Source organism: Phyllostomus discolor, chromosome 1 (assembly GCF_004126475.2).
Source record: "Phyllostomus discolor isolate MPI-MPIP mPhyDis1 chromosome 1, mPhyDis1.pri.v3, whole genome shotgun sequence".
NCBI classification, from domain to species: domain Eukaryota; kingdom Metazoa; phylum Chordata; class Mammalia; order Chiroptera; family Phyllostomidae; genus Phyllostomus; species Phyllostomus discolor.
In genome coordinates, this window is record NC_040903.2 from 135,603,079 (window position 1) to 135,615,133 (window position 12,055).

The 12,055-nt window shown below is 38.6% G+C and overlaps 1 protein-coding gene and 1 pseudogene across 3 annotated transcripts in view; both read right to left on the bottom strand.

Annotated features, from left to right (window-relative positions):
• AKAP6 (A-kinase anchoring protein 6) overlaps positions 1-12,055 on the bottom strand; it is a 470,989-nt gene that overhangs the window by 422,225 nt on the left and 36,709 nt on the right. The window lies entirely within an intron of this gene.
• On the bottom strand, positions 5,901-6,028 carry LOC114493502 (annotated as a pseudogene).

A 12,055-nucleotide genomic window follows, 5' to 3' on the forward strand; every position in this document is an offset into this window, starting at 1 on the left:
GTGGCTGATTGGTCTGGGATTAAATCCCACCCATTGACATGCCAACAGCAATCAAGGCTCAACTACAAAAGAAGGGTGTACATAGCCCTCACGGGGTATGCACCTGGACTGCCTAGCTCTGGTCAGTGGAAAGGCTATACCACTGGATCCTACAGGACACCTACTACATAAGGCCACACTACCAAGCCTGGGAGACATACCAGTTCTACCTAATACATAGAAACAAATTCAGGGAGACTGCCTAGATGAGGAGGCAAAGAAACATGTACCAAATGAAAGAACAGAACAAAACTCCAGAAAAAGAACGAAACAAAATGAAGACAAGCAATCTACTAGATACAGAGTTCAAAACACTGGTTATAGGATGCTCAAGGAACTTGAGGGAAGAGTAGATGAACTTAGAGAGAACTTCAACAATATAAAACAAGACATGGAAACCATAAAAAAGGGCAAGTCAGAAATGAAGGATACATTAACTGAAATGAAGAATTTACAGGGAATCAGCAGTAGAGTACATGAAGCTGAGAATCAAAACAGTGGTTTGGAATATAAGAAAGAAAAAAATCAGAAAAGCAAAAAGAATCTGAAAATAGAGGATAGTGTAAAGAGCCTCCAGGACAACTTCAAGTGTACAAAATTTACATCATTGGGGGTGCCAAAGGAAAAGAGAGAGAGTAAGAAATTGAAAACCTATTTGAAAAAATAACAGAAAACTTCCATAACCTGGTGAAGGAAATAGACACACGAGTCTAGGAAGGGCAGAGAGTCCCAAACAAGATGAACCTAAAGAGGCCTACACTAAGATACGTCATGATTACAGTGAAAAAGTTTAAAGACAAAGAGAGAATCTTAAAAGTAGAAAGACAAAGCAGTTAGTCACCTACAAGGGAGCTCCCAGAACACTGTGAGCTGATTTTTCAACAGAAATTTTGTAGGCCAGAAGGGATTGGCATGAAATATTCAAAGTGGTGAAAAGCAAGGATCTATAACCAGGATTACACCCCCCAGCAAAGCTGTTATTTAGACTTGAGAAACATATAAAGAGCTTCCCAGAAAAGAAAAAGTTAAAGGTTTATGCTACCAAACCAGGAGTACATGAAATGTTGAAGGGTCTTCTTTAAGAAGAAGAAGAAGAAAATTAAAAACATGAACAATAAAATAGCATATCTATACTAATTTATCTATGATAAATAACATCTATACTATCTATAATAAAATACATATCTATGAAAAATTGATCCTAAAAAACAAAATAAAGGAACAAGCAGAACAGAAACAGACTTACAGAGAACATTCTGATGGTGGACAGATGGCAGGGGTTGGGGGGAATGGGTGGAAAAGGTGAAGGAATTAAGAAGTACAAATTGGTAGTTACTGAATGGTTGTGCAGATGTAAAATATGGCATAGGGGATATAGTCAATAATATTCTAATAACTATGTATGGTGTCAGATGGGTATAAGATTTATTGGGATGATCACTTAGTAAATTATATAATGTCTAATTACTGGGGTATACACCTGAAACTAATATAATATTGTAGGTCAACTGTGATTTAAAAATAAAAAATAATAGTAAAACACCAGGACCATCTCCATCTCAAATGATTAGATTTACATCAACCTCACCAATGTCCCAATAACACATTCAATGATAATCCTATAAATTTTCAATATGACTTCAACAATAAAAAAGTAACATACATTTTTCAGTTGACTAAGAAAGGATGTTCATTCTCACCCCATAGAAACACACGACCAGAGGCCATACTCCACCCTACCCTGTGGCTCCAGTTTCGGACCTTTCTCTCTATAACACATACTTACCGGATTCTTTTGGAATCCTAAATCTGTGGACCATGATCTTTCTAAAGCAGTATTTTTCTAAAGAAGGGTTTGGTGAACTCTGGTACTATTAGGGAACTTCTGAGCTGGGCAAGAGGGTGAGGCCAATGTGATACCAAAAACTGGTCAGGTGATGGCAGCAGCACCCTTTGCTGGCCCACTCTCCTTAGTTCAGCTGCCACCACCTCTCCTGTCCCAGGCAGCCAATCCAAGTGACTGCATCACTCCCTGTTGACACAGCTTCCCTTCCACACAAAATAGACCTGGTGTGCACTTCCACACTCCCCTTCCACCACAAGCAATGGACCCAGCGAGTACCTATCAAGGGCCTGCCCTGGACATACCACTGTAACTGGCACTTGAAACCTGAAAGTTTGCTTCTAAGAGAAGATGATGAAGCTGGGACACTCAGGACATAGTTCCATTCGTCATAAGACACTCAGCAAATTTTCTAAGTTGAGGTACCTATAACATTTATTGAGCACTTACAATGTGCTAGGCATTGCGCTTATACTTTTCATTAAGTAGCTCATTTAATCCTTACTATAGAGATAAATATTACCCCCAAATTACAGATGAGGAAACTAGGCCAATAATAGAGTATGGAATCTTCTCCAAGCTCCCACAGCAATTATATGGTGGGAACAGGACCTGGACTTGTGATTCTGACTCTGAAGCTGGTCCAAAGGTGTCCTCACTTCATAACCTCCCTCTGAGACCTTACTCTCAGACACAGGGGCAAACTCCAGACAGAATTCCAGAGGCAAATTCCCAGCTGATGACTTAGTTGTTGAGAAAATTGGAGAACACTGGTATTAGTTGAGCAAAAATGAGGCAATGGGAACAACAGCAAGCAGCAAAGGAGGGAGGAATGTTTGTTGAGGAACTGCTGGGTGACTCACAATCTTGTGAAGTATGTATTACTAATCCTCTTTTCACAAATAATACACCAAAGGAAACTTCACTGAACTGGAGATGAACAGGCAGAAATTGCATTCATCTAGGGAAAGAGAGAAAGAGTATGAGATTCACAGCAAATGGGACCCTGTGCAGGTGAGGGTCCAGGGACACCATCAGAAACTGAGGAAAGAACCTGAAGCATCTAGGGTAGACATGCCATTGCAGCATGGTTTGGGCCAGACGAGGTAAGTCAAAGGAGGGAGGGACAATGAAGCACAAAGCTCAAAGAGAATGTTATGGAGGATCTGAGTAGCTATGGGAACAACCTCTTCTTCTCTCAGGCTTGCTCTCCCCTCCTAGCCTTTCTTCCAACACAAGCTGTGCTCTGCCTCCTGCTTCTCCCACTGCTCTGCCTCCCACTGATCTGTCTTGGATTTTTTTTTCTCTATTTTAATTTTCCAAATAATGGAGCTAAAGCATCTTTTATATATTTATTGAATAAAGTGAGATGTTGTCACTCCATTTTTAAATTATCTAAACAGTTCATTTTCTCATTTCCATTGCCTAGAAACATCACTGAAATTAAAACCAAATTTTTCTTCATAGGTAAGAGGACCTTATTGATACTTTCTATGTTTTCTTAAAAAGGTTTGCATTCTTACCACAGATTGGTACTTTGGCTCTCTGATTGGTGTTTCTCTCTAATTGTATGAAGATTATCATTAAAAATCAGACTTTGGGGATTTAGATGTTTGATATACAGACCCTGGTGAAAACACTAAGGAAAAAACTTTGTAAGAGGCTCTTAGCTGAAATCCTCTCAGGAATCTTGAGAAGTAGAAGCTCTGAAGCAGATGACTGGTTTCGTGACAGGGGTTACTTTTCTCACTTGAGAAGGAGGCTAACAGCAGATGATTCCGAAGGTGGTGCAAGGGTTTGCGACATCCCAAGGACCAAAACTTTCTGGCCTTCGGCTGCATAAGCTCCAGTGCACAAGCATGGTTTTCCCTTAAAACAGATACAATTTTTATATCTTTTCTAACTATATGCTGCTTAAAGGGAAAATCTATTAAAATGTTTTAGTATTTTAATGTCTGAGCCAGCATCTTTAATAACATAAAATATAACTTCAAGTCTAAATGTAAGTGAAAAATACCTCTCAAAATCACTATTAATTAATTTATCAAACATTTATTGATTTGTAGCATATGTAAAGTCAGCACTGGGGTAAGGATTAAGAGAAAAATAAACAAGAAACTGCATTTTCCAGGAGGTACACAATAACAGATCATCACAGATCACCTCACCAAGCACTACACGTGAGGACAGAACAGAGGGTGGGAGCCCAGAGAGGAGGAAGGCGGCTGCCTAGAAACACTGGGGAATGTTTCAAGGAAAAGACACTCCACCTAGTCTTAAAAGGTACACTGACATTTGCCAAGTATTTTAAGCAGTATTTTTAATAGTAGGAGCAATGGACTTATGGCATAGAAAAAATGCTAGCAAGTCAGGTCAGATTATAAAATACTTTAGAGGATCAATTGAGGCAAACAGGGGGTTCTTAAGTCTGAGACTGACATGGTCAGCATCAAATTTTAGGAAGAAAACTTGCAATAGTGTAAAGACAAGTTTGTGCAAGGGAGTGACCAGAGAGGAGGTAGTTGTGGTCATCAGCAAGATTTGATGAGGGACTAGACCAGAGCAGGACAGGGAGGGGTGAAGACATGGCAGATTATGGATGTCTGAGGTGGACGTGACAGGGCTGAAATGATTAGAAATGGAATGATAGGGAGGAAGTGCTGTCAAGGGCAATTCACAGATTTTCAGGTGAGATAGAAAATGATGCCACTCATAGATATTGAAAATGAAGATATTGGCAGGAGCTGCTGAGTTCAGCATTGAAGCATTAAGTTTGAGATCCCGAGAAGCCTCTGAGTCAAGATCCAATCAGAGATGCAGAGCTCACACCTGCGACCAAACTCCAAGAGCCAGACATCAATGGAGGCCCCTCTGCTCATAGGAGGGGCTGACATCGTGGGAGTGGACAACAAAGGAAAGGAAAAGAAACAGGTCATCAAGGAGAGAAGGGACAGGAAGTGAGAAACAGGACAATATGAGAAGAGAGCAAAAGAAAGAGAGAAGGGCAGTGTTTGTACCCTACCCTGCAGGAAAGGCATAAAGCTGCATCAGGCCTCCCCACTCTCCCTCAGGAAACTGTGTGAGGTAAGAGAGCACAACAGAAACAGAGACGCGTGACCTGTCACAGAGGACAATTGGCAGCAGGCAAGGAAGAGGCAGTAAGAATGAGAAATCATTTACTTGCTATCTTTCACCAATGAATTTAATGAAAAATTTTTTATGAAGCTAAGCAGTTTGAAGTATTTTATATTGGAGAAAATAATCCTAAACTCTTCAATTATCCTGGAGGAAATTACTTCATTAGATAATTAGTCATTTCAATTATCTGGAAAAATCACTTAGGTGAAACAGCATTTATGAGAACTGGAGTCAAGATAAAAGAATTATTTCCACTTATAAATATTCATTTTGTCCAATCATTTGAAATGAAAACACTCTCCTAAAAAGAAGTAACCAGCTTGGGTCATCCTAACAGCTTTATAATACTAGGAAATGAATGAGACTAATTTGAAAGTCACTTTGATGTGGAGTCTAATAGACCATGCACATGAGGACAATCAATAAATATTATTTTCTGGTGATGATTAGGCTGGTCCTCCTTCCCTAGCAGGCACCCAATCTTCAGCCACTTTTCTCTCTTCCAGGCATGAGCTCCCACTGACTTCAAAGGAAGCTTTAAAAATGGATTAAAGCAAAGACCGTATATTGACTTCAAAGGGAATACTGAAAACACAGAAGATATTTCATAGGGGAGGGGATGGAGATGGAAATTTTGTTCCCCTTATTATTTCATGCTTAATGAATACCATCAGCATTCCCTGCTCATTCAGCCAAAAGTGTATTTTCTTCCCTTTGCAGCACTTTCCATTTTGATGACATCATAATAGTTGTTCACCCTGAAAAAATAGCCTAATGCTTGGAGCTTAGGAGAGAGAAAGACAAAGGTAATGCACCTGAAGGAAGAAGAGGTGGATGGAAAAGGCTCCTGAGAGGGAGAATGCACCAAGAATTATTCTTGATAGTGTAATGTTCTTTTATTGTACATAGTCAGATCTGATTCTCAGGACTTCTTCCTCTCCCAAACTGCAAATCGTTTGATAAGAACAGATACTACACTTGATCTTTGCCAAAAGGCCAAGAAACAACTGCAAATCATTTAATATAAGAAATCTACCCTGGCTGGTGTGGCTCAGTGGTTGAGTGCCAGCCTGTAAATCAAAAGGTTGCCAGTTTAATTCCCAGTTTAGGGCACATGCCTGGCCTATAGACCAGGTCCCCAATAGGGGGCGCATGAGAGGCAACCACACATTGATGTTTCCCTCTCTCGCTCCCTTCCCCTCTGTCTAACAATAAAGAAATAAAATCTTTAAAAAAAAAGAAATCTAGAACTCTCAGTATAAGTGGCCACCATGCTTATTGCCTCTCTGAACAATAATTTTCAGTGTACTATTACTGTATAACATATGCAAATTCAAATAACTCACTCTTCATGGCATTTAAGAAACTCTGAAAATAAAAAATATATATACTCAAGTAGGATTTGCCTTTTCCATAAAAAATTCTTATTCATTCTAAAAATAATTATGACTAAACAAGTATTGTGAGCTAATGAAACTCCTACAGAGCTCTCCAGACTCACAAGGATTCTGGTGTTCTGCTCCAAAGGTAGGACATCAGCTAACAAATAAACAAACAAAAGTGAATTGCAGGTGGGGTTGATGTATAGGAGGAAAGCAGCCATTTTGCCCAAATGCTCAGGCCTTTCCTGGGGATCTCCATGCCCCTGTTGGAGCTCATGACTGACCTGACTCACACTGGCTTATACACACAGTCCTTCTCTCTCTCTCTTTCTCTCTCTCATGTATACACACACACACACACACACACACACACACACACACTTCTATATGACTTATCCATATGTGGGAGTTAGAAGCCACATGAAGCAGAAAAGAATGTGGGAGGGAGTCACAGAAATCTGTCCTCTATCCCCAGAAGAAAACAGAGGGTGGCATAGCTGAATGTGTTATACAATTTAAAGGAGAGAAAGATCAGAAAGAATATTACATTTAATTAAATTCTATATAAAGACTCACAAATGAAATAACGAAGCCAATGGGACTACTGACAACAGTCAGTCAGAATGAGCAAGAGAAATTATTGCATCAAACCAGTAAGAAACATTCAAAGGGTATAGGCATGCACTGATTTAGTTAAAAAAAGAAATCCAAGTCTGACTTTAAATTACAAGATAAAACCAGATACTACTTGAGAAAAGTGATGTTTCTAAGACTTCATGTGTATCCCATGTGCATTTGGGACAGAAATGACCAAAATGTTAATTACCTTCCTCAGTTTACTCTTCAAATGAATCCAAAGCAAACAGTTCAATGCAAAAAACAACAACAACAACAACAACAAAACTGAAAACATATATTCTCCTTATTCTCAAATAAAAGTCAGGTTGTGTCTAAATTTGCATTCATGTTTTGAACCAGATAAATCCTTTTAATAGAGAACATTTATTTGAAAAAAATACTAATTTCCTCTGTGTTTTGTACATTTTATTTAGGCACAAGTAGACTGTGAAGAAAAATGAGTATGTATATGAGAGACAGTGCGCTGGGTCTATGTAAGACACCAAAATAAAACAGGCATGGACTCCACTCTCCTGGGCACAGTCGAGCTACAGGGCACAGATAATAATATCACAGGGAAGAGTGTGTTCTGTGGCCATCAAAAATGAGAGTCACATAAAGCTATGTTTGTCTCACTTAAAACCACCTGAGGGAGAAGTCAAGTCACATTTCACTTACAATGTTTCAGAACCCTAGTTCTGAAGGAAGTTTATAGATTTTCTATGAGGAAAAGAGGGGTGCATCCTAAGGTCAAATTAGTTCAAACAAGTTTAGTAAACACTTGGTACACAAAGTGAGAGAATAGATTCTTTACTGCAGGACTTCCCAATAGCTTCGGCGGGCTTGCAAATTTAATCACAAATTTCCAGGAAGAATAGAGTGGGCAGTATTTCTCAAACTTACTTGACCACAGCACACTTTCTTTCACAGAGCACTTCATGTAACTAGTGATCCACGAAACACTTTGGAAGCTCTAGTAGAGTTTGAGCTTGTATAAAAAACTTGAAGCACTTCAAATTGACCAGTATCAAGTAATTAGAAGACAAAGCTGAAAAGGGAGGTTAGGGTCAAATTATGGAGGTGGAATTGTAACCTGTTGACTACTCTCCCCTGGAAATTCTGTCTTTCCTTGATCATCATGATAAGGTAAGTCTAAATAACTTCAATCTAATAAGACTTGTTCTGCCACTGACTAACTGCAAGACCTTCAGCAAATATATGACTTTTCTGTCCCCGAGTTTCCTTATGTCCTTATCTAAAAAAGAGTTGTTATGTGAACTCAATGAGTCCATGAATATAAACCATTTTTGATACCTGGAACATACAAATAAATAATAAACCTCTTTCTATCACTTGATTTCCTTTCTAGCCTTCTGACTATTCCCCTCTATCTCTCTTACTATCTCAGCATTTTCTTCTTCTTACTTAAATATTGGCGTTCCCCAGAGTTATCCTCTTTACCCCCTTTTTTCTAAGTGCTCTCCCTGAGAGATGGCATCAGCTTACTTGGCCTGATGCCTCCCATATCTACAGTGAGAGTTCTGATATTTCTCTAGAACTACTGAGAACATCTCTAAGCACTACCTGAACATGCCCATCTGAAACTTCCTACAGGCACCTTGAGATGAACATGTTCAAAACTCTATTTACTGAATCTTTCATTCAACTTCCAAACCTCTTTCTCCCTGCATTACATATCTCATCATCAAACACCCAGTTGTCCAGGCTAGGAAATCTTGAGTCCATTTTTCACTATTCATACTTCCTTAATTTTGACTGTACCCTCCACTACTTCCCCCTCACTACAGTCAGTTGGTCAACTGATTCATTGACTCCACTTCTGGATTATCTCTTGAATTAACTGGAACTCCTCCATTCCTACTGTAAGTTCTCATCCCAGTCTTACTATCTCTCACTTAGGTTTTTGTAACAGTTTTCTCATTTGTTTTCCTCTCCCAATTGATCCTCCACAGCATGATATTTCATAAATATGAAATCAAATATTTTATTCTCATACTTTAAAACCTATAAAGATTATAATTTTGTATTAAATACCTTAAACAGTGAACTCTAATTAATGATATTCATGCTGAAGTATTTTGAGAGAAAGGTACTAAAATCTGTCATTTGTTTTGAAATACATAAAAAATAGATTGATAGACTAAAGCCATTAATAAATGGATAGGCAGGGTATTAAACAAGTACAGTACCACATTAGTAGTACAATCTGGATGGTAGCCACACAAATTGTAGAATCTTCCAACTTTGCTATATGTTTGAAAACTGTTCGTAATAAAATAGTGGTGGGGGGGGGGAGGACTGTGAATGCTACCCTGTAATCTAGAGAATAGCATCCAAACATCTTAGATGAGCCTTTCACAGTTTGACTCCAATCTACCACTCCAGGCTCCCATTCTCCCCCCTAATTTGCACCCTATGTTCTAACCAAATGGAATGAGTCAACATCCTCTAATAATGACTTAGATGCCATATACTCTTGTTACCAAGGCTTTTCTCTTAGCCAAGAAGACCCATGCATTATTTCCCTGTCTGGAAAATATCTATTTGTTCTTAATAGCAGCATCTCCTCTGAGATGACTTCCTGGACAACATTAACTGATTGATATATCAGTTATTGTTAACCTACAGTTGGTGCTTATGTATGTGTTTTTCCCAAGTGCAGTAGGATACCCTCAATGGACTACATCTCTTAATCTTTGCATACAAAATATCTAGTATAGTCCCAACACATTCTAGGCCCCCAAAACATGTCTATGAATTAAACTGAACACCAGGCCAAGTGTGCTATTTCTTGTCCAAAGTAGTACGTTGCTGTCCCTGGACCTTTTACTTCACTTGGTAGCAATCTGTCTGTCCCCTGCTCCACACAATGAGTTTTTCCCATTACCCCTCATCTTTAACCAGGGGCAACTGTGACATCAGGATGTACAGCTGTTGTGTTTTAATCCAAATGGATTGCACACATTTCAAATCTGTTTTCTATAATCATGAAATAAGTAGTTTTTTCCTGTAAAGACTTTTACATCAACATGTAAAAGAGGAGAAGCTCACTTAAAATTAGGTAATGCTCGATCTATTTCTTAGAAGTGCTAAAAATGACCTTATACAAAAACAACCCATAAGTTTTAAAATGAAATTTTATATTATAAGTAACTAAAACCATTACATTCTGAAACATTGAAATGTCCTTCAGAATTTTTATCAAAGTTGGCATCTAACCTTCCCATCTTTCCAAAACTTAATAGGTAACAATTAGCAGTAACACTTCACCCTCTCACTGTACTTCTTTCTAATCATTCTGCATTCTCATGAGAATGAGTTTTGGAGAAACGCCCTCCAAAACTACCCAAAATCTTGCTTTGGGAGTTCTTAATCCCTCCTTATACCATGTTCAGAAAATTCTTGTCAATTTATCAGTCAATGCTTGATTCCAAAAATCTGAGTCTTGTCATTCCCTCTGCTTTGTATCTAGTGTCCAAAAATCAAAAATGTGATTTTTAACAACTGCATTTATTATAAAAAGTATTACTCTGGTAAAAAAATAATGTGACTGTTTCTGGGTTCACTGTGACAGCATTTGACTTAGATGTCTAGTACTTCTTACTTAACTACAAATACTGTATCTAGTCCACTAAATTTGAATTGGTCCAAGGTTCACTCAACACAAACATTCCCTCCTCTGCCTGCCAATGGTATATTTCTTTACAAAAAGCTTCAATAGTGATTCAGAATTCCTCCACAACACGGCAATCCACAAAGGACCCATCAAAAGTAAAAGAACAATGTTAACTTAATAAATAGCATTTACAAAATAGTTATCATTCTGATTTGCATAACAAGCCTTTCCTGACTCCCAGCCTGTTGGCCATTCCCTCAGCATGCTAGCCTCCTAAGAAGTACATGTGTCCTCTGCAGAGCCATTTTTTTTGTAATCTCCTCTATTGGGGGGGTGGGGGCAATCTATATTCACAGGACATAGTGCAGTAGCAGGAGTAAAGTAGGTATGCAGTGAGCATGTGTTGGGAAGAAGGAAGGAAGGGTGGTAGGTAGATAGAAGAAAAGAAAGCAGAGATGGGGTTATGGTTCATATGTCTTGATTATGACATCTTTTAGGTCAGAGAAAACAAGATCAGTGTTTATTTTTAATACTTAGTTAATTTTCATGTTGCTGGAGTTCTCTTTCTGTAGTTTGATATATTCAGTATAATCTATTTCCCAATACTACTGCCTAAATTATCAAATATCTTCTCCTCAATATAAGGTGATTTGTTGACTCAGTTTTGCACCTTCAGGAACAAATGAAACTAAAACCGGGAGTCATCATGAGTCACTTCTCTTCCTCTTACACAAGGAAAGAGGGTGTAATTATAGACAGAATACACAAAGAATGAAGCAGGTCCCTCCAGTACTAAAACCTGCCCAAGTATTTGCATACCGGTAAACCTAGAAAATACAAACCCCACACAGATCCTTAACAACTTACTCATTTGTTTACATTTTGAGAGCTTTTATAAGAGTAATATATTTTAGCTTTAAAGGACTATCCTCCCTTCCTCCATCCCCCATCATTTAACAATGAAGTAAAATGCCCTGGCTAGTGTGGCTCAGTGGATTGAGCACCTGCCTTCAAACCAAAGGGTCGCTGGTTTGGTTCTAGTCAGGGCATGTGCCTGGGTTGCAGGCCAGGTCCCCAGTTGGGGGTATGCAAGAGGTAATCAATCGATGTTTCTCTCCGTCACTCTCTCCCTCCCTCCCCCTCTCTTTGAAGATAAATAAATAAAATCTTTTAAAAAATCAGTGAAGTAAATGATTTATTTTATGCAAGTTACTCAGTCCTTCCATTTCACCAGCACTGATGGAGCCACTGGTTTCCTCCTTAATCAATAAATAAATTATTTATGGCTAAACCTCAGGACTGTGCAATTAGAAACATGGCAGAACTCTGCAAATGTTCGTGCATTGGGAACAACAGTGCTAGTCTGTAGGGAATCGAATTCAGTCATTACTTGAGTCA